The sequence below is a fragment of the Micropterus salmoides genome, unplaced genomic scaffold, assembly GCF_014851395.1.
Source record: "Micropterus salmoides isolate LMB-PRFRI ecotype aquatic unplaced genomic scaffold, ASM1485139v1 Ms_hic_scaffold_1804, whole genome shotgun sequence".
NCBI classification, from domain to species: domain Eukaryota; kingdom Metazoa; phylum Chordata; class Actinopteri; order Centrarchiformes; family Centrarchidae; genus Micropterus; species Micropterus salmoides.
Genome location: NW_024040934.1, coordinates 1 through 27,929, shown reverse-complemented (window position 1 = coordinate 27,929; position 27,929 = coordinate 1). Strand labels below are relative to the sequence as shown.

General features: G+C 43.0%; 1 long non-coding RNA gene and 1 pseudogene across 1 annotated transcript; both read right to left on the bottom strand.

The window, feature by feature from the left end:
• Positions 1-314: 314 nt before the first annotated feature.
• LOC119909663 lies at positions 315-25,713 on the bottom strand (annotated as a pseudogene).
• A 615-nt stretch (positions 25,714-26,328) lies between these two features.
• On the bottom strand, positions 26,329-27,858 carry LOC119909662. The gene is made up of 3 exons (XR_005445508.1): positions 27,787-27,858; positions 26,726-26,953; positions 26,329-26,499 (listed from the first exon to the last, which is right to left on the bottom strand). It is a non-coding gene; the product is annotated as an uncharacterized LOC119909662 (long non-coding RNA).
• Between the last annotated feature and the right edge of the window lie 71 nt (positions 27,859-27,929).

The window sequence follows — 27,929 nt, the reverse complement described above, 5'->3', positions numbered from 1 at the left end:
GCGAAAATTCGCGGTTGGTCTGAATGCGGGCATAAGAGTTGCTGAGAGGAGGGCTCCAACTGTTGTCTTTGCTTCTTCACCTAACAGAAAGTCACAAAATGTGCATACATTTAATTTCTAGATCTTTACCCTTGCAAGTATACTGGCGTGGTCATGGGGGCTTCTCTTACCTGCCTTTAAGACTGGAACAACATATTTCTTGTGCTTGAAGTTCTGGCAGAAAATTATGTTTACATACAACTCCTGACCTGGCTTCCCCTTAAGTACCATATTGCTGTGACATTTAATACAAGATCATAAAAGACTATAAAGCCTCAACATTTAACTTGCCAGATGACTCTTTGCAGACAGCTGAATTCTGACCTGAGAGTTTCCAGTGTACAGTGTGAACTCTCCAGTCCAGCAGACAGCAGCTTCACTCCTGAATCCTTCAGGTCGTTGTTATTCAGGTGCAGCTCTCTAAGACTACAAGACTGGGAGTTGAGAGCTGAAGACAAAATTTCACAGCTTCTCTCTGACAATTTACAGCCATTCAACCTAAAAAGTTTGATCAGGCAGTTTATTCACTGGTCAAGTGTTTTTAGAAAAAGGTTTGCTCAATACATTTAAACAAAAGGCTGAATCCTGACCTGAGAGATTCCAGTGTTGGGAAAGAACTCTCCAGTCCAGAAAACAACAGCTTCACTCCTGAATCCTGCAGGTTGTTGTTACTCAATTCCAGCTCTCTCAGACCAGAGGACTGGGAGCTGAGAACTGAGGACAGAGCTTCACAGCTTTTCGCTGACAGTTTACAGCCACTCAGCCTAAAAAGGATTTTTGTCAGTACGTTCAATTAATATAATTAATATCTGTCATAAGTAAAAGCTCAGAGAGTCATCATTTTCAAATAGCCAAACACTAACCTGAGATTTTCCAGTCTGCACTGGAGACTCTGTAGTCCAGAAGACAATAGCTTCACTCCGGAATCCTGCAGGTTGTTATTACTCAGGTCCAGCTCTCTCAGACTACAAGACTGGGTGCTGAGACCTGAAAACAGAGCTTCACAGCTTCTCTCCGAGAGGTTACAGCCACTTAACCTAAAAGGGATTTCAATCAGTTCATTCAATAATCAATAGCCTATATGAAGTACATCAGTGTAAAGGGTCATCATTTTAAAATAACTGAACATCACACCTTAGAACTGACACTCTGCAGTGTGGACTCTTCAGTCCAGCAGAAAGCAGCTTCACTCCTGAATCCTTCAGGTCATTGTTATTCAGGTGCAGCTCTCTCAGACTACAAGACTGGGAGCTGAGAACTGAGGACAGAGCTTCACAGCTTCTATCTGAGAGGTTACAGCCACTCAGCCTGAAGAGGATTAAGCAACACATGAGAAGAAAACAAACGATAGTTGTTAGTAGTAGTTTTACAGGTTTTAGTAATGCCAAATTTAACATAGATAGTTCTGTATGCACATACAGAGCTTTGTTGGAGTCATGGACCACTGGCACCAGCCTCAGAAGAGCCTCCTCTGAAGCAGAATATTTCTTCAGGTCAAACACCTCCAGATCTTTTTCTGATGACAGTAAGATGAAGACCAGAGCTGACCACTCAGCAGGAGAAAGTTTATCTGTGGAGAGACTTCCTGAACTCAATGACTGTTGAATCTCCTCCACTAAGAACGATCATTCAGTTCATTCAGACAGTGAAACGATTGATGCTTCTCTCTGCAGACAAATTCTCCTTGATCTTCTTCTTAATGTACAGGACTGTTTCCTGATTGTTCTCTGAGCTACTTCCTGTGTGTATCAGCAGGCCTCGTAGTAGAGTCTGATTGGTCTCTACTGAAAGACCCAGGAGGAAGCGGGAACAAGTCCAGGTGTCCATTTGGACTCTGTAAGGCCTTGTCTACAGCACTCTCATAGAAATCTGTAGATTTGCTTTCTGACACTTCCTTTGGCAGCAGATTGACACCAGAGTTGATGAATCAGATGGACATGAAGAGCAGCCAGAAACTCCTGAACGCTCAGATGGACGAAGCAGAACACCTTGTCCTGGTACAGCCCTCTCTCCTCTTTAAAGATCTGTGTGAACACTCCTGATACACTGAGCTCTGATATCGATGCCACACTCTGTCAGGTCTGATTCATAGAAGATCAGGTTGTCTTTCTGCAGCTGCTCAAAAGCCAGTTTTCCCAGAGACTCAATCATCATCCTGTTCTCTGGAGTCCAGTGTGGATCCGTCTCAGCTCCTCCATCATACTTGGTGTTCTTCAGTTTGGTCTGAACCACCAGGAAGTGGATGTACATCTCAGTCAGGGTCTTGGGCAGCTCTCCTCCCTCTCTGGTCTCCAAGACCTCCTCCAGAACTGTAGCAGTGATCCAGCAGAAGACTGGGATGTGGCACATGATGTGGAGGCTTCGTGATGTCTTGATGTGGGAGATGATTCTGCTGGCCTGCTCCTCATCTCTGAATCTCTTCCTGAGTACTCCTCCTTCTGTGGGTCAGTGAAACCTCTGACCTCTGTCATCATGTCAACACACTCAGGAGGGATCTAATTGGCTGCTGCAGGCCGTGTGGTTATCCAGAGGCGAGCAGAGGGAAGCAGGTTCCCCCTGATGAGATTTGTCAGCAGCACATCCACTGAGGTGGACTCTGTAACATCAGTCAGGACCTCATTGTTGTGGAAGTCCAGAGGAAGTCGACACTCATCCAGACCGTCCAAGATGAACACAACCTGGAACTCTTCAAAGCTGCAGATTCCTGCTGCTTTGGTTTCAGGAAAGAAGTGATGAACAAGTTCCACCAAGCTGTACTTTTTCTCTTTCAGCACATTCAGCTCTCTGAAAGTGAATGGAAATGTGAACTGTATGTCCTGGTTGGCTTTGTCTTCAGCCCAGTCCAGAGTGAACTTCTGTGTTAAGACTGTTTTCCCAATGCCAGCCACTCCCTTTGTCATCACTGTTCTGATTGGTTCTTCTCTTCCAGGTGAGGGTTTAAAGATGTCTTCTTGTCTGATGGTTGTTTCTGGTTTTTCTGGTTTCCTGGATGCTGTTTCAATCTGTCTGACCTCATGTTCATCATTGACCTCTGCAGTCCCTCCCTCTGTGATGTAGAGCTCTGTGTAGATCTGGTTCAGAAGGGTTGGGTTTCCTGCTTTAGCAATCCCCTCAAACACACACTGGAACTTCTTCTTCAGGGTACACTTGAGTTTTCGTCGGCACACTGTAGCAGTTCCTGAATAAGCAAACAACAAATGAAGTCAGTGAGTGGATCCTACAGAAAATCTGAGAATCTAAACATTTAAATGTGGCTGTTTCCCATGTCGCCTCCAATTCCTCTTTCCATCATGTTAAATCTGTTCAAATATTCTTACTACTCCGCCAGAGACGCTCAGCCAGCTCCTCCTGCTTCATTCTCCTCAGGAAGTCCAGTGTGATCTTCAAAAATGCCTCTCTGCTGCTCCTCCTCTGCTCTTCATCCTCACCGTCCAACACCTCCTCATCCTTACTCAGACTTTTTTTCAGGACATTTAATGACTCAATATGTGACTTATTTCAGCGACACCAGACATTATGTTGTTCAAGCCAGCTGTTAGACAAAAAGCTAAAGGAAGAATGGAGAACGAGGGAGAAAGGCGTTCTTTCCACAGCTGGAAGTAGCTGCTGCCATTATTGTGTCACAGTCTAAGATGCAAAGAACATTGTCGTCTATGGTAAACTCTGTGCGACCAGCAAAAAGCTTTCAACCGTGAACAATTCTACATCTAATTTATTGAAGCATCTGCTAAAGTAGCACAGCAACATGAAACTTACAGAAAGAAATGTTTTGTGAAAATACGGAATAGCCTACTGCTCTTAAATACATGTGCAGATAATAGTTCAAAAGTCGGGATTTACTTGCTTTATTTTTTTATTTCAGCCGGTGGCGTTATATACGTTATATTAAAAAAAAACATACTCCTTGCTGCTGTTATGAATATCATATTAGTTAAAAAGTGGGGAGAGAGTCCTTTGTTTGGGGGTGAAGGAAGTGGTAGTAATAGTAGTAGTAGTTGATTTATTTGTGGCAGCCCACAAATAAATCAACGCACACACATATTGAATTTTCTATGTTTTTTTACTAGACGTATTTAAAGTCATATTTGATTGCAGAGCTGCATGCAGTGCATATATTCAGGCAGCACCTCCACCTGCTCTCTCTCTCTATGTAAAAAAAACACATTCTCCACTACAAGGACGCTCTTTCTACAGCCAAATCCACCTATTATGCAGGTATAATTAGTTCAGGCGAAGGAAACACCAGAGCCCTGTTCTCCATGGTCAACAATACACTGCGGCCACTGGACTCTCTCGTACCTCATCTGTACACAACTGCTTACTGTAACTCCTTAATGTCATTTTTTAATGCCAGTACACAAGATTCACCAGCAACTGACTACTAATACCTCTCATAGTTTGTCTTTTTCAGTTCTCCCGACACCTCTTTGTCGTTCATTTTCAAGTTTCTTGCTTACCTCTGTTGCTGAAATATTGGACGTTATGTTATGAGTTAAGGATTCTGGTCTTGTTTTGGTTCCATGTCTTGAGTTCTACTGTTTTGCCTTGTTTATTCTTGTGATGATTTTGTGTTGCATGTCTTAGTTCCTAGTTCTGTCCCTTAGCTCATGTCTTGGTGTTTACTCCTGGTCTGCATACTTCTGTGTTGTTATTTTGCCCATGTCTGCTCTGTGATTAGTCTTTTTTCCCTGATGGTTGTAGTTTATTTGTATAATTTGTGATATGTCTGCTTGTGTTCTGGATTAGTGTGTTATTTATATTATTCTGATCTGTTCTGTTCAGTGCCAGCCTTAGTTCTTGTCCAATTCTATTTCTACGTGGTTGTCGTTATTAATTTCCCAATTGTCATGATTGGTGTCTGTCTGTCAGTTCATGTTCCCTGCCAGTTTCATTTATTCATTTGGTTATGATCATTCGGTGTTAGCATGTTCTGTTCTGTTCAGCCATCTTAGTCCGTTCTGTCTTGTGGAGTTGCTTGTATTTCTCACTTCTGGATTCTGGATTTTCTGTTGCATTGCTCTTTTGCTTGGATTGTGTTTATTTTTTAATTTTTGTTAATAAACCTTTTGAACTGATGCTGCTCTGTGTTCTACATTTGGGTCCTCCAACCTGCTGAACCCTACACTCGCTGTGACACGTTATTAGAAATTTTAAACCAACTACTTGTCAGCTTGACCCTCTTCCTACCATCTTGGTGAAGGCCTGTTCAACTTCTCTCTCTCTTCCCATATAACTACCATAATACATTCCTCTCTCACCTCTGGTATTGTTCCCTCGTCTCTCTATCAGCTGCAATAACTCCTATACTTAAGAAACCCGGTGCAGACCCCAACAATTTCAACAGCTTCCGTCCTATTTCTAACCTACCTTTTCTTTCTAAAATTCTTGAAAAAACAGTTGCATATCAGGTCCATGCACACATGTCTGAGAATAACCTCTATGAACAATTCCAATCTGGGGTTAGGGGTTAGGTAAAGGGTTAGGGTTTAGTGCAGCCTTTGACACCATCTCTCATAACATCCTCCTTGACAGATTAGTCTCTATTGGACTCGCCCTTGGACTGGATTAAATCATATCTCTCTTGCCGCTCTAAGTTCATCCAACTCAAACATTTCAAATCAGAGCTATCCCCTGTCACTACCGGTATTCCCCAGGGCTCTGTCCTGGGGCCCCTTCTGTTCATCATCTATCTGTTTCCCCATATCTTTCGTAAATTTAACATCCATTTCCACTGCTATGCGGATGACACCCAGCTCTACCTGTCCACCAAACCTACCACATCTCTCCCACCCACCTCCCTCTCTGATTGCCTAACAGAAACCAAATCCTGGTTCTCTTGCAACTTCCTCAAACTTAACAGTGACAAAACCAAGGTTCTCCTCATTGGCTCCAAATCCACTTTGACTAAATGTGACAGTTTTTCTCTTACCATTGACAACTCCCCAGTTTCCTCCTCCCCTCAGGTCAAGAGTCTGGGTCCTTCAGCAGCTTCACTGGCTCCCAGTTAAATAACGCATTGATTTCAAGACTCTGCTCCTGAGCTTCAAGGCCATTCATAACCTCGCTCCTCTGTACCTCAGTGACCTCCTTCATATTAACACACCCACCCGTACTCTTAGGTCTTCTTCTTCTATTCACCTCACTGTACCTCCTGCTCGTTTGACCACCATGGGGTTCAGAGCCTTCAGCCGCTCTGCCCCTCATCTATTGAACTCTCTTCCACCAGACATCTGCAATGTTGACTCGCTCTCCATTTTGAAATCCTGCCCAAAACACACCTTTTTAAACGGGCATATCCCACATGATCACTATTTATCAGAATATAGCAATCTTTGTTTCCAAATATTATGTACCCTGACTTAATGCACTATAATTATACTTGTTGATTTTATCGATTTATTGTTTTACTGTCATATTATGTTTTGTGAGGTGACCTTGAGTGTTCAGAAAGGCACCTATAAATAAAATGTAGTATTATTATTATTATACATCGCTGCACAAACCTGTCCATTGTTACAATATAGCCGGGTTGTCAAGGTTAGCACGCTGTATACAGCTGGTAGTCAATATTGACTTTTCAAAGACATACTGATATAATTGAGGTGACTGTTGTACAGGTGTACACTGTGATGTCACTGCTGAAATGGTCTACTGTTCAGTCCTACAACAGACTATGAAGCTCTGGAGCAAGACGGGATCCCTCTTCTCAGGAGAGTCAGATAATAACTGTTCACTTTTAAATTCTTACCTTCCACTCTTCAGGGACACACATCTGGGTTCAGTAGAGTCTGGTTTCTGTCGCTGCATCCTGATTCAAACAAACAGTTGACCAATGAAAAGTTATTTAAAAGTGAACAAAACAGGTTTGACCAGATTCGCTCTGTTCATCAGAATATTGATAATACTAAGTCATGTTTTAAGTATTGATACTAGTGTCAGGATCAATACTAATGGATCTGTATCTCCTTTGATCATGCCCTGGACATCAGAACACTCCTCTTGGGGACAATAAAGTCTAGAAGGATTTAAAGAACTGCCCTCTGGGAGTCTCTCGCTCTCAGCGTGTCTACTGCATGAACCTCAGCTGTCTTCATTTTGTTTGGTTTGCCACCAGCCAACATGCATTACACCTCATTTTCACTCAGCCAAAAACATGATTGACTGAATTTTCTCCTACTTACACACCCCAGCAGGTAGTTCATATGTTTATTAGTTTGAGTTAAATAAACTACTTTTGACGGGTATTTCCTGTTTGAGGCCTCCCTTATGTTGCCAGCCTTGAGCCAAGCGGTGACAACTGTTTTGTGCGTTGATCACCTCGTTAGTTTAGTGCTTCAATCAGTCTCTGTAGGATGATATCGCTGTACAAAAGCATCTCATCGTCACCTTAGCAAACACAAAAGACCTTTAAAACAATCTGTGGGATCTCCCACAGATGGCGATGTCAATTCCCAAGAGAGCTGATCGGTCAGTAGGCGGAGTTTTTATAGAGTTAATCTCTTACTTGGAACATAGCCTGCTCCGGAGCAGGTCACCATAAGTTACTGTACCATGGTGAGGAACCTCAGAAGGAAGTGAAGCACAGTCTTTATTTAAAATTATTAATATTAAACAGTATCAGTGTTGACATCAAACTGATGGTTCTGGTCCTGGTATTACTTTGCATCAGATCAAAACTCTATTTTGTGGCATCGACCACCTCTACTTTGAAGCTCTGGAACAAGATGGGATTCCTCCTCTCAGGACAGTCAGGTTTTAAAAATAACAATAATAATCTTTTTTTATGAACCACTTTTCAAAAACATGTTACAAAGTGCTTTCAGAAAGACAAAAACACAAGTAAAACAAGATACGCGATAATAAGAAACGTCAGGTTTAAATTGTTACCTTCTATTAGCAGGTTGTCCATACATAAAGTCAATAGGATGACCCATGGACCAGTCACTCTTCAGGGACACACAGCTGGGTTCAGGAGAGTCTGGTTTCTGTTGCTGCATCCTGATTCAAAAAAACAAATAACTACTAATGAAGTTTAAACTTGAAAAAGATTCATTCTGACCAGACTATCACCAGTTTTTAGAAGCAGATAGAAAATCAGTAAAATTACAGTATATGAGTAAAAGATGAGCGAGAGATGCAATCCCGTCTTAGTTGATTAGCTGAATAATTAGTTGCTGGAGTGTGTTCATTAGGAAAGATATTAGTTCATTATTAGTTCCTGGAAGCTGTTGTTGGAAGCTGAGCGTGTAGGTTCACTACACAGATGTGACAGTGAATAATGATGGTGGAGAGATATGAGAGCTCTGACATGGAGAAGAGTCGTGAATCTCACCTCTGAGCTTCCTGTTCCCCCTCCTCTCTCTCCTCACACTGATCCATAGCTGCTGCAGAGCTGCACTCTGTCACCACAACAACACTGAGGACGTTCAGCTGATCCACATCCGGTCACAGAGACTCTGAGCTTCAGCTGGAGAGGCAGCACAGAGAGAGAAGATGCTGCTGGTTCTCCTTCATCAGTCTATTTAAGGTGAGGCTGCTGTCACTTCATCATCACTTCACTGTCAAAGTCTACAAACACCAGGGACACCACATCAGATCTACCCTCTCCTGACAGCTCGAGGAGGGGCCCCACCACCATCGTGGGCCCCGTTACAAACAGCCAGACTTCATATGGAGAACAAACATTTAACAGGCTCAGCAGCTGATAGTTGATTTGAGGAGACAGAAGGTGAAGACACACAATGATTACATCAAAGGATCTAAAGTGGAAGAGCAACATCTAAACTCTTTCTAACATTTCATCTCTCCTCATTGACAGAAATGGAGAGGACAAAATATTAGAAACACTTCTTAGTAAAAGACAATACAATTCAACAGCAGCACAAACTACAGCCTCCAGAATGATCAACTTAAATTAACACATCTCTCACAAACTCAACATTAATACATACTCATATATTTGTAAATATTTTATTAAATGACAACGCTGAAAACACTTTGCTACAATGGAAAGTAGTGGGTGTACAGCTTGTACACGCTTGTCAGAAGGGAGGCAGGATCCCGTCCCTTCAGAGACCGGGCCGCAGGACAGTATTCCAACATGATAACGACCCCAAACACACCTCCAAGACGACCGCTGCCTCGCTAAAGAAGCTGAGCGTAAAGGAAATGGACTGACCGAGCATGTCTCCAGACCTGAACCCTACTGAGCATCTGTGGGGCTCCTCAAACAGAAGGTGGAGGAGCGCAAGGTCTCTAACATCCACCAGCTCTGTGACGTCATCATGGGGGAGTGGAAGAGGACTCCAGAGGCAACCTGTGAAGCTCTGCTGAACTCCAGGCCCAAGAGGGTTAAAGCAGCGCTGCAAAATAATGGTGACCACACAAAATATTGACACTTTGGGCCCAATTTGGATATTTTCACTTGGGGGTGTCCTCACTTTTGTTGCCAGCGGTTTAGACATTAACGGCTGTGTGATGTGTCACACAGTATAGCATATGCTGCTACTAATCACACAACTGTGTAACGTCACCTGAGACAGTACTGCACAGTAGTTCAACACAGGTCGAGAGTACTGTGTGTATGTGTACTGTTGGCTTTGTAATTTGTAATTTAAATGTTCGCCGTACCTTTCATTCAGCACAGCTAAGCACCGCCTCCGTAACGTTACTCTATTAACTCTAACACGCTATTCAGTGCAGCGAGCAGCATATTGGCACAACACTCCCGAAAATAGGCAGAGTGACAGCGGCTATAGAAAGGCAGGGAGACTGCTTCACACAACATGCTGCGTGATTGTGTCAAGAGTTCTGGGAGGCAAGGTGGTAGGGTCTTCTGGTCAGCCTGAGAGAGGTCAAACCATCAAATGACTTGATCGATAGACTCTGTGGCCTTGCCATTGGTAAATATAAATAATCATTAAATTATGCCATACTACATATAAAGGGGCATTATGGAGTTTCCAGCGGCCACTAGTGGTGCGGTTTTAAGATTACAACCAGGCGTGTGCTCGTACACGTGCACGCTTGAACTCATGAGCGAGTATAATCTCAAACACAACCGCTTTCATACAGAAATCCTGCAATAAATGCAGAAACACCAGCATGCAGGCTGTGGCTTTTCACAGGCAACTCAACACCGGCTCTGTAACGTTACTTCACGTTACACCACAATAAATCTAAACTGAATGTTACGAAGCAAACAGTGGCAGGTCCGAGCTAATGTATCATTAGCTGGCTGCTCCTGGCTGGATCACTATAGGCTAATTTAGTAAACATATCGCTCCACATTTGGAACGATTTGTTAGTGGACTGCATGTCATTAGCTGCCGTGTTGTCGCGGTAGTACGAGAGAGGCTTGGGAGCGCGCACAGGGCTGAACCCAACCACGCATTAAAAGCAGAATAGTGGTTGATGCAAGCAACAGAGAAAACAGGCGTGTGCTTCATTTCTGAGTGAGTTTTGAGCCCACTGACAATAAGGCAATGAAAATTTGATTTATTAATAAGTAATTTCATTGAAAATCTGACAGATAGTCCATTTAAATAACTGATTTTGAATCAGTTCAACAACTTAGAGTGTACTGAAAGAAAAAGCCTCAGTAATGTTTCATGTGGACAATCATATGTCCATAACAGTATATCTACACAGGAGCGTTTAAACCACGTTTTTCAGTCCGTCTGATGGAACAGATACACTTCTTGTTTATGAAACACAGCTGTCTACACAGGTTACTGCCAAAACACAGGTGACCTACAATCAACACTGTGTGTTAAGGCATCAGTGGACCAGGAGCCACAAAAGAAGAACAATCCTCTGAGCCATAACTCAGTCAAATCTGAACACACAGACATGAAACACATTAAATCATTATCTCTCTGTCCCTCATGAAGAAACGTCCAGAAATCCACTTAGAAATCTGAGAAAGACGCTGCAGAACCTGCCCGAGAATATTCATGTTTAAGTTTTCTTCAGTATCACAGTAATCCAGTGGCAGCTGTCTGCTCATCTTTGGGAACACTGCTGCTAACAAGAGCTGCTAACAGCTGATTCAGCTTACTGCTGATGGGAACAGTTTGATTAGATGTTAATAAATATAGGCAACAAAATGGCCTAGGTAACTGTTAGCACCGAGCTGAGCCCTTCAGCACAAACAGCAGCTTTTCACACTCAAATGTTAAAATTTTCTGCTTTTTACATTTTTGTAAGCTAATAGTAGAAACAGAGAGCAGCTGAGTGTTTCAACACTGAAACTTACCAAACCTTCAACACGATGAAAAGATCTGCATCACCATGAGGGACAGAGTGAAAATAAAAAAGGACTGAAAGAAAACAGGAAATAACCACAGAGAGAGAGAGAGAGAGCAACATTTCCTGCCACAGTGCACATATGAAGACTTTTGAACAAAGGTATTTACTTAAACGTGAATTATGTACAGTAGACACACACATTCATGACAATAAATCATACTGAATTAATTAATCATCAGCCAGGTTCATTATACATTAACATTGTCCATATCACCTGGCTCTATCCTTAAAACCAGGAAGGACTTGCCCACCGGCTATCCTCCAGACTATAAGGAGTTAACAGTCAATTCAAAAAAACTTCCTGGAGTAACAACAGAAAGAAGCTCAGGGGGAATAATTATCTGGTTTAAAGCTCAATGTACCAATTCCATTGAACTTGTTAGAGAAGGTGAAAATTAGACAGTATATGGCTGAAGTTGAAAAAGACCTGACCTCCAGCACCCAGCAGCACAATGCAAGTTCCACGTAGAGATTTAAAATAATAGTTATGGTAATGGAAGTGGCAATAATAATAATAAGTCGAGTTAGTAACATGCAATAATGGGATGAGGGAGAGAAAGTAGAGGAGAGAGGAGCTCAGTGCATCATGGGAAATCCCCCGGCAGTCTAGGCCTATAGCAGCATAACTAAGGGATGGTTCAGGACTCACCTGAGCCAGCCCTAACTATAAGCTTTATCAAAGAGGAAAGTCTTAAGCCTACTCTTAAATGTGGAGATGGTGTCTGCCTCCTGAACCCAAACTGGAACCTGGTTCCACAGGAGAGGAGCTTGATAGCTGAACGCTCTGGCTCCTAGTCTACTTTTGGAGACTCTAGGAACCACAAGTAACCCTGCAACCACAAGTAACTTCATTTAGTACAGTTATACATGAAATGTTAGGCACATCTGCCAGCTCATATGATATAAAGCTGCAGCAGTCCATGTGTATGATGTCATAATGTGGTTTGGAGTTTTTCTTTTAATGGACTGGATCGTCTAGATCTTGACAATGTGATATGACATAACATCTTTGCTAAATGTCATTTATCCATGGATTATTATCCAGACTTTATAGGTGAGTCACTTCAGTTGTGATTGTATGTAGGCGGTCTGACAGAGGCGTAGGTTGTATTGCCGTTGCAATTTTATCTCTACCGCGTGGACCTCGTAACGGAGCTCACGGGGAAATTGAGCGGTGGAGGTCTTTGTATCTACGGTTATGCTCAGTTCGTTGGAGAGCATAACAAAGAGGAAGGTTCGCACTGAAAACTGTTTAAATGAACAAAAGGATTTATTAAAGATAACGCAACTTACAATTAACTCAAAACCCAACTAAACTCAAAGAAACCAGGAGCTCCTGAAAGGCACCTGCCTTCCAGGGGGGAGATCAGGAGGAAAAGAGAGCCGTCTTGAATCCGCCATGGCTTTTAAAGACTTGAACAGGTGGCCGCAATCACTGAGAAGGTGGGCATGTCCACCCAAACAGGAAGAAAGACCTGAAAACAGAAGAGAGAGAGCAGGCCAACAGTACACAGTCCTAAGGCCCCAGGTCGTGTAAAAATGGAAGAATCATGCAGGCCTCACTTTTGAGGCTTTATTCATTAAGCCTTAATATTGTTTTGAAATTAGTCTTCCAGGAGCCTGGGCACTGGCCATCACAAATGCTGAGAGGATTTGGATTTTGCTTCCTCTGCTTCATATTGCTGATGCTGCGAGTCCCTGATTCAGTCCATCTGACAAGGACTCGACATAATGAGCAGCAGGGTATGTTGAAGTGTGTAAAAAGACAGTCCCCTTGTGCCCTGGAGAGGAAATGTGTTGTTCTCTGCATTTATCCCATCCTAATTAGCAGCATTTGGACAGCTATTGTGAAGCACACAGTGCTCCTAGTTCAGGGCCTCGCTGTGGTGCACCTTCAGCAGCGGTCTGTGCTGGACTCGAACCAGCGACCCTCTAGTCTCAGAGAATGCGAAGAGTTTGAAGAGAGATTACTGAGTTATTAACAAGTCCCCACAGATTGAGCTAATGCCGCAAAGAGTTATTATCAAGGTCTTGAACCCCCAACTTCTTGCTACACATCCCTTCACATTACCGCTACAGGAGCACAGGAGCTACTCGTCAGATGATGTCTGGGGATGAACGTCATTCAACTACAAGCAGTCCACTAGTAAAACTCTCTGTACTTGTATCACGCCTCACATGGATTCAGTTGCCTGTCTGGTTTGTTGTTGACATGATCAAAGAACCACCGTGTTGAGTAAAGTTTTTGGACTAACGACAAGATCTCCCACTTCACCACCACCCACACACAAGCAGTGATGGTAATCAGATGAGAAAGTCTGTGATCTTGGTTGTACAACATCTTACCAAGTTCTTTAAGGCAAATTTGTCAAAATATAAAACTAAAGACAAACAACAAAAGATAGAACAACGAGAGCGCGTTTTAATTTAAAAATGAGTTTACTTTCCATTTTCAAGGTACAAAAAAACCCATACAAACATACGTGTCCTATAAATCCATCTAAGCCATGGAGATAAAAAGTATAGATTTCATTAACAACATCTAAAAACATTAGAAAACATGGTGAACGCTTCAGGATTATTACAAGAAGCTGTTTGTCTCCAAATCTGAATAAAACGACAGTTTAATATCAAATATAAAAGAAATAGCAGTTAGCAGATGGAGTTCATTCTGTTTTAGATGTTGCATGTTACCAAGAGTTGTTGGTTAAACTGTTCAAATGTTAATAATTAAAGTGATGAAATCAGATAAATGAGTTTTTGTGTTTGAGTCTGAGACACACTGTGAGTGCTGATCTTCAGTCAGCAGTGTTTCTGACCTACAGAGAACACAGAGCCACTGAGGAACCAGACCAGAGCCTAAAGCCAGGATAAACAGGTTCAGTGAACGTGGTGTTGAAGGTGTGGAGGTGGGTCAGTTTGTCAGAGGAGACTTCGTAGAAGGACAGAGTGCCAGCAGGACAGTCCACATACACTCCTATTCTGCGAGAGGGGGTGGGGGAGGAGAAGGGGGAGAGATAGTAAACTAAGGAGGAGACAAAGGAGAAGAGAGTGTAGATTAAAGAGGAGAAGAAAGACAAAAAGAAAGAGAAAGAGAAGGAGAAGGACGGACAAGCATTTTGTCGAAGATAAAGGGAGAGAAAGAAGAGGACACCAAGGAAATATTCAGGCCAGGCAACGAGGAGAATGGCAATGAGGAGGAGTGTGAGGCAGTCTTGGAGGTAGAAGATGGATTGTCTTGTGTCATTGTGCCCCACAGAATAACGACCATCAGAACAGCTCAGACTCCAGGACTGATCATTGTCTCCAAACAAACAGTCTTTCCTGTTTCCTCTCCTGCTGATTCTCCTGTAAGTCGCAGCTATTTCAACTCTTCCTCTGCACTCCACCTCCCAGTAGGAGCGACCAGTCAGACCATTTGTACACATCAGCTGAGGCCAGTCAAACCTGTCTGGATGATCAGGATATGACTGCTCCTGTTCCACATATGTCACCTTCTTGTTGTTAAACGTAAGTTTGAGCTCTGCGTTCACTGTGTTTGTGTCCAGCTCCAGTTCACAGGCATCTGATGGAGAGAACAGACACGAAACATCTGCAGGTTACCATCTGTTCATTTACACTGATCAGCCACAACATTATAACCACCTGCTGGTCATTATGCAGGTCTCCCCTTTCTGCCCAAACAGCCTGACCCATTGAGGCCTGGACTCCACTCTGTATGCACTGTGTTCTGACACATTTTATCAGAATCAGCATCAACTTTTTCAGCAGTTTGACCTACAGTAGCTCATCTGTTGGGGCCAGCCTTCCCTCAGTGATGAATAAAGTACTTATGATTTGTGATTCTGGTCTCTGCATTGACCTCCTACATAATGAAGACCCTGGAGAGACTAGTGCTGGAACAGCTGCAGCCCATGGTCAGAACTCATGGACCCCCTTCAGTTCGCCTACCAGCCCCAACTGGGAGTTGAGGACACCATCATTTCCCTGCCTAATCGCGTCTACACCCATTGGGACAATCCAGTAAGCACTGTAATCAATCAGTGTTGTTCACTTTACCTGTCAGTGGTCATAATGTTATGGCTGATTGGTGTATTAACAACTTTACTGACAATTACCAAAAGTAAATCAGTCAAACTTTTTTTTTTCATACTGAACTATGAAAAATGTTTGACAAAACTGAAATGAAAAATGCAGTTACTTAACATGAGAGCCACGGGACCAGTGATCTTCAGTTTCTTTTTTCTTTTAGACCCGAGGATGACAACTAATGGAGATCCAAATCAATAAACACAAGTACTGAATAAAGTATTGCTAAAAACTGCTACTGCAGGACAAAGAAGCTCTGAATCACCCGCTCTCTAAAAATGCCACTACCGCCGCGGAAGAGGTCACTTTAAGCAAAAAAGTTTGGACATTCGCACATCAAATCTCAAACTGTGTCAGGCATGCCAAGTTCAAAGGAAAAAAACTTTATTATTTGGATCCAAAAACAGAAACACTAAGTAGAGCAGGATCAGTTTGTCTAGTTTTATAAACAAAAAACACAAAATTGCACAAACTTACGGTGGTTCAGGCTATGACAAAGATATCAATGGAAGCTGCCCCAACAAAAGCTAAATAATTCAAACAAGGCGTGGGCAATCTCTTCAAAGTCCACAGTCAAATGAAAAGGAATATTTCATGTAGAACAGGCAAGTGAACTTAAAAAAACTAAATCTACTGAGAACATTCACACAGGGGTAGAGGCTCAAAAAGGGCCAGAAAAATGTGGGAAGGGATCGTTGGGCAAGAGTACTTGGGCAGGATTAATGGGACCAGGGCTCTGAGGCAGACAACCAGAGGGGCTGGACAAGGGTAGAGCAGGGGACCACAGGTGGACGGCCTTGAGGCAGGAACAAAGGGCTGAACGTGTCTGGAGGGCAACCAGGAAACCGACAGCGAAGACGTAATCCCTCAGGAGGTCGGCCGAGAGGGCTAAGAACCTCTGGAGGCCAGGCAGGAGGCTGGCGACAAGATTGGAGACCAAGTCCAGATTGTGATGGCTGTAGTGCTGGACAAGAGTCCTGCGACAGAACAGCAGGGCTGGAAGACGACAGCTGCAGCAGCTGAGGGGACGACTGGTTAGGCATATGCAGCTGTAAAGTTGCAAAGCTCATGCTAGAGTGGACTAGGTAGATACAAACGACTGATGATACCCTCCCCAATTTTGGTTTAAAAACGGTAAATTTAGCCAAAAGGTGGGGAGTTTGCACGCCTGCTTTTCCCCACCCTGGACCACCAACAATTTGCCTACCGCAAGAACAGCATTTAACATCCCCTGCACCTGGTTATTGCACTTTCTGACCAACAGGCTCCAACAATTCCGGATGCAACAAAACTTCTCTTCCACCTTCACCCTAAACACTGGCGTACCACAAGGCTGTGTGATGAGTTCGTTAATCTACTCCCTCTTCTCTCACTACTGCAGAACTGGACACGGTTCCAACACCTTTATCAAATTTGCGGACGACACCACCGTGACTGACCTCATTAAGAACAATGATGAGTTAGCCTACACTGAGGAGGTGGATCGCCTGGCTGCGTGGTCCGAAGACAACCACCTGCTGCTCAACACCAAGAAGACTGAGGAGCTCATTGTGAACTTCTGGAGGAATGCTGATACTCATCCACCCATCCACATCAACGGTGGAGCGTGCGACCAGCTTCAAATTCCTGGGGATTCACATCTCACACATCCTCACCTGGAAGACTAACTGCTCCAACCTGGTCAGAAGGCTCACCAGCCCCTCTTTTTCCTGAGGACTTCCTGGTGAACTTCTACCACTGCTCCATTGAGAGCATCCTAACCAAATGTATTACAGTCTGGTAAGGGCACTGCTCTGTCTCGGACTGGAAGGCGTTGCAGAGGTTGGTAAAACCTGCGCATTGCTGAGCGCAAGATTGAAATTTTTTAGATCAAACGGTTCCAAATATCGGTCATCAGTCTAATTGGTAGCTAATAATTGGTTTCGGCCTGGAAAAAAAACATCAGTCGATCCCTACTTCTGACCCTAGTCGGGAAAAAAATGCAGCAACTATGGACCATCACTACAGCTACCCCAAAGTCTGGGACTCACAGCGTATCACAACAACCCAAAATCATAGTTACATAGTACGCTATATATATTCTGAATTGTCACCTGCCATCTGAATTTTGTGTTTCCCTTTATATAAATAAAGACATTTCCACCACAAATTAGTGTAGAAACTTTCTCCAGAATGCAAGAAATTAAGTGTTTAAATTTAATTTAAATCGTACAGCTGCTTTTATAGCATTTAAATCATCTTACTTATTTTGTTATTTGGCTCAAGATTCTAGTCTAATGTACATTGAAAAAGGTTATAGTTATAAATACACTATTTTCTGTGAATCAAAGTTCATATTTACAACGGTTAAATTGAGTAGCACCTCCTCTGTATATATGAAGATTTAAAACATTTATATTGATATGATATTGTACATTATCTTCAATATCAGTAGTGTCAATGAGTGGTCTACGAGCCAATCAATGGACGAGCAAGAAGATGTGTTGTGCAAATGCGCTATGGCGCTCTGCAATCAAATAAGATTTTAAATAGGCCTAGTAAAAAAAAAAAAAATCGAAAATCAATCTGTGGCAGTCAGCTTTGATATCGTGGCGGGCCGCCACAAATAAATGAACATATTGGAAACACTGATATGGAACACTGGCTCCGTCTGGCTCAGTAATACCTAGAACGGAGCTCTTGGTAGAAAAAGTAGTTCAAAACAGAGCGTTCAGACCAGGAGGAAATATTTGTTTTAGGTAGGTTTTTGCTCACAGGGATTTCTTTTTTTTAAGCTTTGGCCATGTTTAACACGAACATCCAACATTATAGCATTGTAGATAAGTCATAAAATATGGGAAGTCTCCTTTAACTACTGCTTACGTTGCTTAAGGTTGAATCTAATTTAATCTGAAATTTTAGACAAAATGTGTAAATCGAATTATATATTTCATATCGTGATATAAGCCATATTGCCCAGTCCTACCCACTATGTGCCGTACAACTTGGCATCTCAACCAGATGTGCATACTTGTGTAAGGCAGCTGCCTGTATAAGCCCCTAGGTGTGCCGTAAGCCATTAGGTGATTTAATCTGAAAAAATAAATGTACGATGGGGCATTTGCTGTTTTCTGTACCTTGCATTTAGAGTTTTTGTTTTATATTACGCTCTTTTTAGAGATGTATTTCATTTGACTGTACATTAACCTTTATATAATTTCTCTTTATTTTTGGTACTAGAATATTATTTAAGTAAGAGATTCATTTATTTTGCAAGAAGATAAATGCTTTATGTTTGCTTTCTGTGCCCTGTAAGGTATTGGCTGTGTGTCAGAGAGAGAGGATTGTTGCAGTGGAGCAATAAAGAGCAGTGAAGGTCTCAACCACAATCCCGAATCCAGCGTCTGGCGCCTCCTTCCCTCCATACGACACCACACAACACCTACCAAAACACAACGCAGAGTCCAGGGGAGGCCTAGAGATGCCGCGACAGTCTGCACTGACTCAGATGCTGTGGGTTACACTTGCTTAGCTGTATCTAGGCTGCTGTATTCATCAGTTTTGTTGCATCAGAGTGTTTAGCTAGTTTTTGTGGATTTTAAATTGATTGACCGATCTTTTCAGCCACACTAACAAAAACAGAAGGTAAACCTGATTGAAACTGAGAAATCCACTACGTTAGTTAAAAGGATAAAAAGTGTGCAGACATGTGCAGCTGTGTTCTTGTGACTTCAATTAAAAAATCTATTTTGTCTTTTACATAATAAACAAACCAAACTTAAAACACACTCACACTTCCTCAGCCCACGTTTCAGTCTCTGCACTCCAACATGGTCCAGCCTGGAGGAAGAAACAAAGTCAGAATCGGCTTCATACAACGTCACTCATTTTCACAAAACACGAAAACACAACCCAAGCTCCTTGTTTAGTCTGAGTAAGAGCTGCTATTGACCGTCCATATGTCTATGGCTGATAGTGTCCAGACTGTTGACTATTCATACCTGACAGTGTCCAGTCTCCAATGTGGATAGCGCAGTCCAGCAGACAGCAGCTTCTCTCCTAAATCTCCTGGATGGTTGTAGCTCAGGTCAAGCTCTCTCAAATGTGAGGGGTTGGAACTCAGAGCTGAGGCCAGAGAGACACAGCCTTCCATTGTGACCTGACAACCTGACAGACTAAACACACACACACACAAAACAAACTTAGGAATAACATTCCTAACTTTTTTCAAAAGCATGGTCTTTCAATGTGAGAGCATGACTTACTGATTTCACGATCAGCTTCTCTAATGCTTTTCCTCAAAACCCTGCCTTTGCACTCAAAAAGACCCTGCTCGCTCTTAAATTTGCTCTGCCTCTGTTCAGACTGTGTGTGACGCACACATTATATGGTCACATTCTTGACAAGTATTCCAGCACTTGCTGATATTTTATAAGGCTTCTTTTATAGGTCATTGTCGACTTGTTATTCTGGGTGCAATACTCAGCAGGATGTTGGCAGCTGACCAGAACGCTGCTTTACGTTCTTGTTGGCTCTCGGGCATTCTGCTACGAGGAGTCGTGCATCAACAGCATAATGTTGTCCTGTCTGCTCATTTCACCTTTAATCAGGTTAGTGTCATGTATAAGCACGAAGAACACACATAAGTGATGTATGAATGTTTAATGCATTTTAAATGACCTGTAAGTAGGTCTAGTTTTATTAGTTGTTGTGCCTCTGATCCGTAGGCTAGCGCCGTCTTTAAATCCATCCGTCATGGCAGGCTAACAGTTCAGTTGCTTTGTGTATCTGCTCCTCACTTGTTTGGGTTAAAGACCTGAGAGCTCCTGTAACCAGAATTGTTAATTAGGTTATAACTGATATACTATAATGTTACATATTCACCTGAATATTTAACATTATAGTTATTTTACACATACGCTTGTTAACCTGTTAAAAGCTGATCTTATATACAGTAGCATGAGGAACTTAAAGATATTTTCATATTGTTAAATATTTGTCTTGCTAAAACTGTGAAAATGTGAATAAATATTCTGCTATGAGTCACTGCAGCAACAGCATAACGTTGTCCTGTCTGCTCATTTCACCTTTTATCAGATTAACTGTTTGCATGTTCGCATGTCTGGGTTCTGCAACATGTGCTTGCAGATGAGGGCTGTGCGTTTACAACTATGCTCTATCATTTATTTCATTGTGTCGCAAAATTCCACACTTTACAGTAACATTTTAGAAAGAGGACAGAGCTTTGAACTGTGTTTTACGCAAAACTAACTTCAACCTGGTGCGTTCTTCCACACGTGCTGGTGTCTTCCAGGGAAGAAATTTGCATTAAGGGCTGCTTTCTCTTCCTGCTTTCTTACAGTGCAGATGCTTTGCTGCTTGCTCTTGCCTCCGCTTGCATTCTTTTGCTTAAACTCTCTTTTTTATCTGCTAGAAATCAGCAGCTCTTGGATACTTTTAAATCACTGGGACTGTCAGATAAAGTTGGCTCTTGCCATAACAAAACTTTTATGATCTCAGTGCTATGTGAGTGCGGTCTATCAATAGCACTAGCCTGTACTGGAGTTAAAGCTAATGCTAATTAGCAACAAGTTGCCCCCCTTCTCCACGGACGACTTCTACAAACTTCTACAGAAAATTTCAGTACTGGAAACCAAGATCCACAGGTTAGAAGTGAATGGACTACGTGGGAATGACACCACTTTACCGTGGACCCAAAACAGTGGACAAGAGCATGCTAACACACGACTAATTAGCACCAACAAGACTACCAAGAAGCAGGAGGCCTGTGTACTGGGTAATAAATCTTAAAGTGGGAGTCCTCCCTGGAACGCTCTTGGTGGAAACCCTAAGAGTAAATAATTTCCTGGGGAAATGGGAGGATGAGTAAGAGGCAGAACCCAGCGCCCTGAGATTTGTGATGCGACTGGCTGACCTGCATTATCATCCAGGCAGAGCGCCTCTTCAACCCCTGTTCTTGGTAGGACACAGCCGTGGACAGCTAGCAACAAACCTCCCCAACCACCCTCATTGGTCTCATCTCTGGTGGGGATGAGTATGCCTACAGGTGGGAGATTGACCATCTGGTGACCTGGTGCTTCCAGAACACGGTCGTGGATTTCAGAAAGAGCACAGCCCCACCCTCCCCCGTTGCAACTGTGGACTCCTTCCGCGTCCTGGGCACCATCATCTCCCAGGACCTCAAGTGGGAGCTGAACATCACCTCCCTCACCAAGAAGGCCCAGCAGAGGATGTACTTCCTGCGGCAGCTGAAGAAGTTCAGCCTGCCAAAGACAAGGATGGTGCACTTCTACACCGCCATCATTGAGTTCATCCTCACCTCCTCCATCACCATCTGGTACGCTGCTGCCACTGCCAGGGACAAGGGAAGGCTGCAGCGCATCATTCGCTCTGCAGAGAAGGTGATTGGCTGCAATCTTCCTTCTCTTCAGGACCTGTACGCCTCCAGGACTCTGAGGCGAGCAGGAAAGATTGCAGCTGACTCCTCCCACCCCGGACACAAACTGTTTCAGACTCTCCCCTCTGGCAGGAGGCTGCGGTCCATCAGGACCAAAACCTCTCAACACAAAAACAGTTTCTAACCGTCTGCTGCTAGCCTCATCAACAAGGCCCGGGCCCCCCCACTGACACTCCTCTCCCCTTCAAATAATACAATCGTCTTCGCACATGTAAATATCACTTCATGTCATATCATGCACGAACCTGGCACATTGAACATATTTGTTGTTAATTTGTTGTAATAAAAAAAGTAAATTGTTGTTGATCCATTGTTATTTTTATTGTATTATTTTTCTCTATTCTTCTGTTATTCTTATATAACTTGCATTTGTTTATTACACATTTATATATTTCTACATCTATTTATGTTAGCTGTATGTCTGTCTGTGTGTAGCACCTTAACACCAAAGCAAATTCCTTGTATGTGTAAAACACTACTTGGCAATAAAGCTCCTTCTGATTCTGAAAGAGAGACGTCTGTTGTATGGACAAGTCACACAACACTGTTCCAGCAGTTCCAGTCATGATTTGTGTCAGGTAACGTTTAATGACATTCCCATAAACATTCAGCTTACTTTCTAGTTCACCAAGACATGCTGTTGTTGTGATGTTAGCTAGTAGCAGAAGAGTTATGACTATTTCAGACTGGAGCTGCTGTGCTGCTCTGGGACCATCTTGTCCTCTCATGTTAGCTTTCCAGCAGCAAGTAGCCACAGTTTGCTAACCCACAACCTAGCTAACATTAACATTAATTGCTGTGTTGTTGTTCACTATAATTCATGGTACTGGATTTCTCCAGAATCTAAATAATAATATTTGATAGCAGTTCACATACAAACTCCTGAGTCAGCTAACTCCTTTAATACAAGATCATAAAAAAGACTCAAAATATTGAACTCTACAAACAGCTGAATCCTGACCTGAGAGTTTCCAGTCTGCAGTGTGGACTCTTCAGTCCAGCAGACAGCAGATTCACTCCTGCATCCTGCAGGTCGTTGTTACTCAGGTCCAGCTCTCTCAGACTACAAGACTGGGAGCTGAGAAGCGAAGATAAAGCTTCACAGCTTCTCTCTGACAGTTTACAGCCACTCAACCTAAAAATGATTTTCAGTCAGTTAATTCACATGTCAAATATATTTAGAAAAACTGGTTAAGAACTTTTAACAAAAAACTAAATTATGACCTAAGAAATTCCAGCGTTGAGAATGAACTCTCCAGTTCAGCAGTCAACAGCTTCACTCCTGAATTTTGCAGATCATTGTGACTCAGGTCCAGCTCTCTCAGACTAGAAGATTTGGAGCGGAGAACTGAAGACAGAGCTTACAGCTTCTCTCTGACAGTTTACAGCCACTCAGCCTGAAGATTTTAGACAGTACATTAAATAATGAAAATATCTCAAAAGTAACAGGGTCATCATTTTCAAAAAGCAAAACACTAACCTGAGAATTGCCAGTCTTTGTAGTCCAGAAGACAACATCTTCACTCCTGAATCCTGCAGTTTGTTGTTACTCAGGTCCAGCTCTCTCAGACTAGAGGACTGGGAGCTGAGAACTGAAGACAGAGCTTCACAGCTTTTCTCTGACAGTTTACAGCCAATCAGCCTAAAGTTAAATTCCAGTCAATTAAATCACAGGTCAGATATAAAAAGCAGAAAAATGTTTGCTAAGAAAATTGTAACAAATAGCTGAATCTTAACCTGAGAGTTTCTAATGTACAGTATGGGCTCTCCAGGCAAGACGACAAAAGCTTCATTCCTGAGTCTTGCAGGCTGTTGTTACTCAGGTCCAGCTCTCTCAGACTAGAGGACTGGGACATCAGAACTGAAGACAGAGCTTCACAGCTTTTTTCTGAAAGTTTACAGCCAGTTAACCTGAAGAAGAATGTCAGTCAATAAATTCACATTTCACAAACAAAAATAACAATATGTTTAAGAGAAATTTTAAACAATGCTGAATTCTGACCTAAGACCTTTCAATATACATTGTTGGCTCTCCAGTCCAACAAACAGCAGCTTCAGTCCTGAATCCTGCAGGTGTTGTTACTCAGGTCCAGCTCTCTCAGACTACAGGACTGGGAGCTGAGAACGGAGGACAGAGCTTCACAGCTTCTCTCTGAGAGGTAACACCCAATCAGCCTGAAGAGAAATTTGAGCAGTCAATCACAGATCAAATATAATAAATGAACTGAATAAAAGACTTCTGGGCAAACATTTACAACTAGTTATGTCATGACCTGAGAGTATCCAGTCTGCAGTGTGGACTCTCCAGTCCAGCAGAGAGCAGATTCACTCCTGAATCTTGCAGGTTGTTGTTACTCAGATCCAGCTCTCTCAGACTAGAAGACTGTGAGTTGAGAACTGAGGACAGAACTTCACAGCTTCTCTCTGAGAGGTTACAGCCATTCAACCTATAAAATATTTTCAGTCAGTCCATTCATTAATTACTAGGCTATATAAAGAAAAAAGGAGCCCAGAAGGTCATCGTTTCAAACAGTTAAATACCTGAAAGTTTCCAGTCTGCAGTGTGGACTCTTCAGTCCAGCAGAAAGCAGCTTCACTCCTGCATCCTGCAGGTTGTTGTTACTCAGGTCCAGCTCTCTCAGACTAGAAGACTGTGAGTTGAGAACTGAGGACAGAGCTTCACAGCTTCTCTCTGAGAGGTTACAGCCACTCAGCCTGAAAAGGATTCAGCAATACAAAATCAAACAATTTCAAAAAGTACATTTAGTTTTATTCAATGAAAAAAGACATTTATCTGGGTAGTTAGATGTACAGTATGCACGTACAGAGCTTTGTTGGAGTCTTGGACAACTGGCAGGAGCCTGAGAAGGGCCTCCTCTGAAGCAGAATATTTGTTAGGTCAAACACGTCCAGATGTTTTTCTGATGACAGTAAGATGAAGACCAGAGCTGACCACTGAGCAGGAGAGAGTTTAGCTGTGGAGAGACTTCCCGAACTCAATGACTGTTGAATCTCCTCCACTAGAGACGTCATTCAGTTCATTCAGACAGTGGAACAGATTGATGCTTCTCTCTACAGAGAAATTCTCACTGATCTTTTTCTTAATGTACTCGGATGTTTTCTTTTTTGTCTGTGAACTACTTCCTGTTTGTGTCAGCAGACCTCTTAGTAGAGTCTGATTGGCCTCCAGTGAAAGACCCAGGAGGAAGCGGAGGAACAAGTCCAGGTGTCCATTTGGACTCTGTAAGGCCTTGTCCATAGCACTCTCATAGAAATGTGTTGATTTGCTTCCAAACACTTCAGGCCACCAGGATGTAGTTTGTTCTTCTGCCAGCAGATTGACACCAGAGTTGATGAAGGTCAGATGGGCATGTAGAGCAGCCAGAAACTCCTGAACGCTCAGATGGACAAAGCAGAACACCTTGTCCTGGTACAGCCCTCTCTCCTCTTTAAAGATCTGTGTGAACACTCCTGAGTACACTGAGGCTGCTGTGATATCTATGCCACACTCTGTCAGGTCTGATTCATAGAAGATCAGGTTGCCTTTCTGCAGCTGCTCAAAAGCCAGTTTTCCCAGAGACTCAATCATCTTCCTGCTCTCTGGAGTCCAGTGTGGATCCGTCTCAGCTCCTCCATCATACTTGACTTTCTTCAGTTTGGTCTGAACCACCAGGAAGGATGTACATCTCAGTCAGGGTCTTGGGCAGCTCTCCTCCCTCTCTGGTCTCCAAGACCTCCTCCAGAACTGTAGCAGTGATCCAGCAGAAGACTGGGATGTGGCACATGATGTGGAGGCTTCGTGATGTCTTGATGTGGGAGATGATGCTGGCCTGCTCCTCATCTCTGAATCTCTTCCTGAAGTACCTCCTTCTGTGGGTCAGTGAAACCTCTGACCTCTGTCATCATGTCAACACACTCAGGAGGGATCTGATTGGCTGCTGCAGGCCGTGTGGTTATCCAGAGGCGAGCAGAGGGAAGCAGGTTCCCCCTGATGAGGTTTGTCAGCAGCACATCCACTGAGGTGGACTCTGTAACATCAGTCAGGACCTCATTGTTGTGGAAGTCCAGAGGAAGTCGACACTCATCCAGACCGTCCAAGATGAACACAACCTGGAACTCTTCAAACCTGCAGATTCCTCCTGTTTCAGGAAAGAAGTGATGAACAAGTTCTACCAAGCTGCACTTTTCTCTTTCAGCACATTCAGCTCTCTGAAAGTGAATGGAAATATGAACTGTATGTCCTGGTTGGCTTTGTCTTCAGCCCAGTCCAGAGTGAACTTCTGTGTTAAGACTGTTTTCCCAATGCCAGCCACTCCCTTTGTCATCACTGTTCTGATCGGTTCATCTCTTCCAGGTAAGGGTTTAAAGATGTCTTCTTGTCTGATGGTTGTTTCTGGTCTGTGGTTTCCTGGATGCTGTTTCAATCTGTCTGACCTCATGTTCATCATTGACCTCTGCAGTCCCTCCCTCTGTGATGTAGAGCTCTGTGTAGATCTGGTTCAGAAGGGTTGGGTTTCCTGCTTTAGCAATCCCCTCAAATACACACTGGAACTTCTTCTTTAGGGTAGACTTGAGTTTACGTTGGCACACTGTAGCATGAGTTCCTGCATAAGCAAACAACAAATAAAATCAGTGAGTGGATCCTACAGAAAATCTGACAATTTGCAGGTGTGGCTCTAGTCATCACTTGAGGACAAACTGCCTCTGTTTTGATGCAGACCTGTGTAGCATATTAACCACAATTTCTTTGGAAAGAGGAAACAGTGTCAACATGGTATAAATTCATCATGTTGCTTCCATTTCCTCTTTTCATCATTAAAATCCTCTTACCGCTCTGCAGACAGTTAGCCAGCTCCTCCTGCTTCATTCTCCTTAGGAAGTCCAGTGTGATCTTCAGAAAGGCCTCTCTGCTGCTCCTCCTCTGGTCTTCATTCTCACTGCCCAAACCTCCTCATCCTCACTCTGACTCTCTAAGCAATCTGCGTAATCTAGACTCAGAACCCTCTGGACTCTTTTCAGCTCATTCTTCACAAAAGTGATAATATTCTCCTCCAGCAGCTGGAATAGAAAGATAAACTGCATCAAAGTGTTCATTGTGGACCAATAAAGCCATATTGATATAATATAATTTGTAAAACTGTCAAATAAATGTATCGGATACTTTGTTACATTTTTGTAAATATTTGATTATATCTTTTCATGTGACAATAAAGAAATTACACTTTGCTACAGTGTAAAGTAGTGAGTGTACAGTTTGTATGACAGTGTAAATTTGCTGTCCCCTCAAATAACACATCACACAGCCATTAATCATTAGTCTAATCTGCTGGCAACAAAAGTGATAAAACTCATAATGGCCACCATTATTTTGCAGCACTGCTTTAACCCTCTCGCATGGAGTTCACCAGAGCTTCACAGATTGCCACTGGAGTGATGACAACAGGAGCAAACAGAATGGAGGTGGCAGTATTTAAATGAGGGTTTTGCGTGTTTTAATGCTTTCCGCCATGGAGAGTCGGGAGGGAAAGCAGCCACTGCGTGAAAACCTTGGCTTGTTTTATTCAGTGCGTCCCGAGTATGTGGAAATCGTATGTCTGCCCATCCTGCCTGAGATTGCACTAAGTACTTGGGACAGCACACCTGAAAAACTGCTTTGGCAAACCCCAGCAGAAACAGTATGTTGGAATGACCCAGACGTAAGGAAATGCCAGCAGATCGTGCTTCATCCAGCCAGAGGGAACGACCACCGACCATCCGCAGAGGGCCGGTCGCTCTGCGATCTCCTGTTCCTGGCCCTGTACGCCCTAGTGCCCAATTCCCTTCTGATACCTATAATGGGTTGTGTCGCTATTGGTGATATTAAGTTTGCACACGTTTTTACTCACGCAGACCTTTAGTAAATCTGGTCAACAACACCGTAGAATTGTTCATCACCTTCAGGAAACACCCACCACTGCATTCACATTACTCCTCAACGGTGCAGCAGTAAACGTGGAGGAGCATGTTAAGTTTTTGGGTACTGCCATTACCAGCG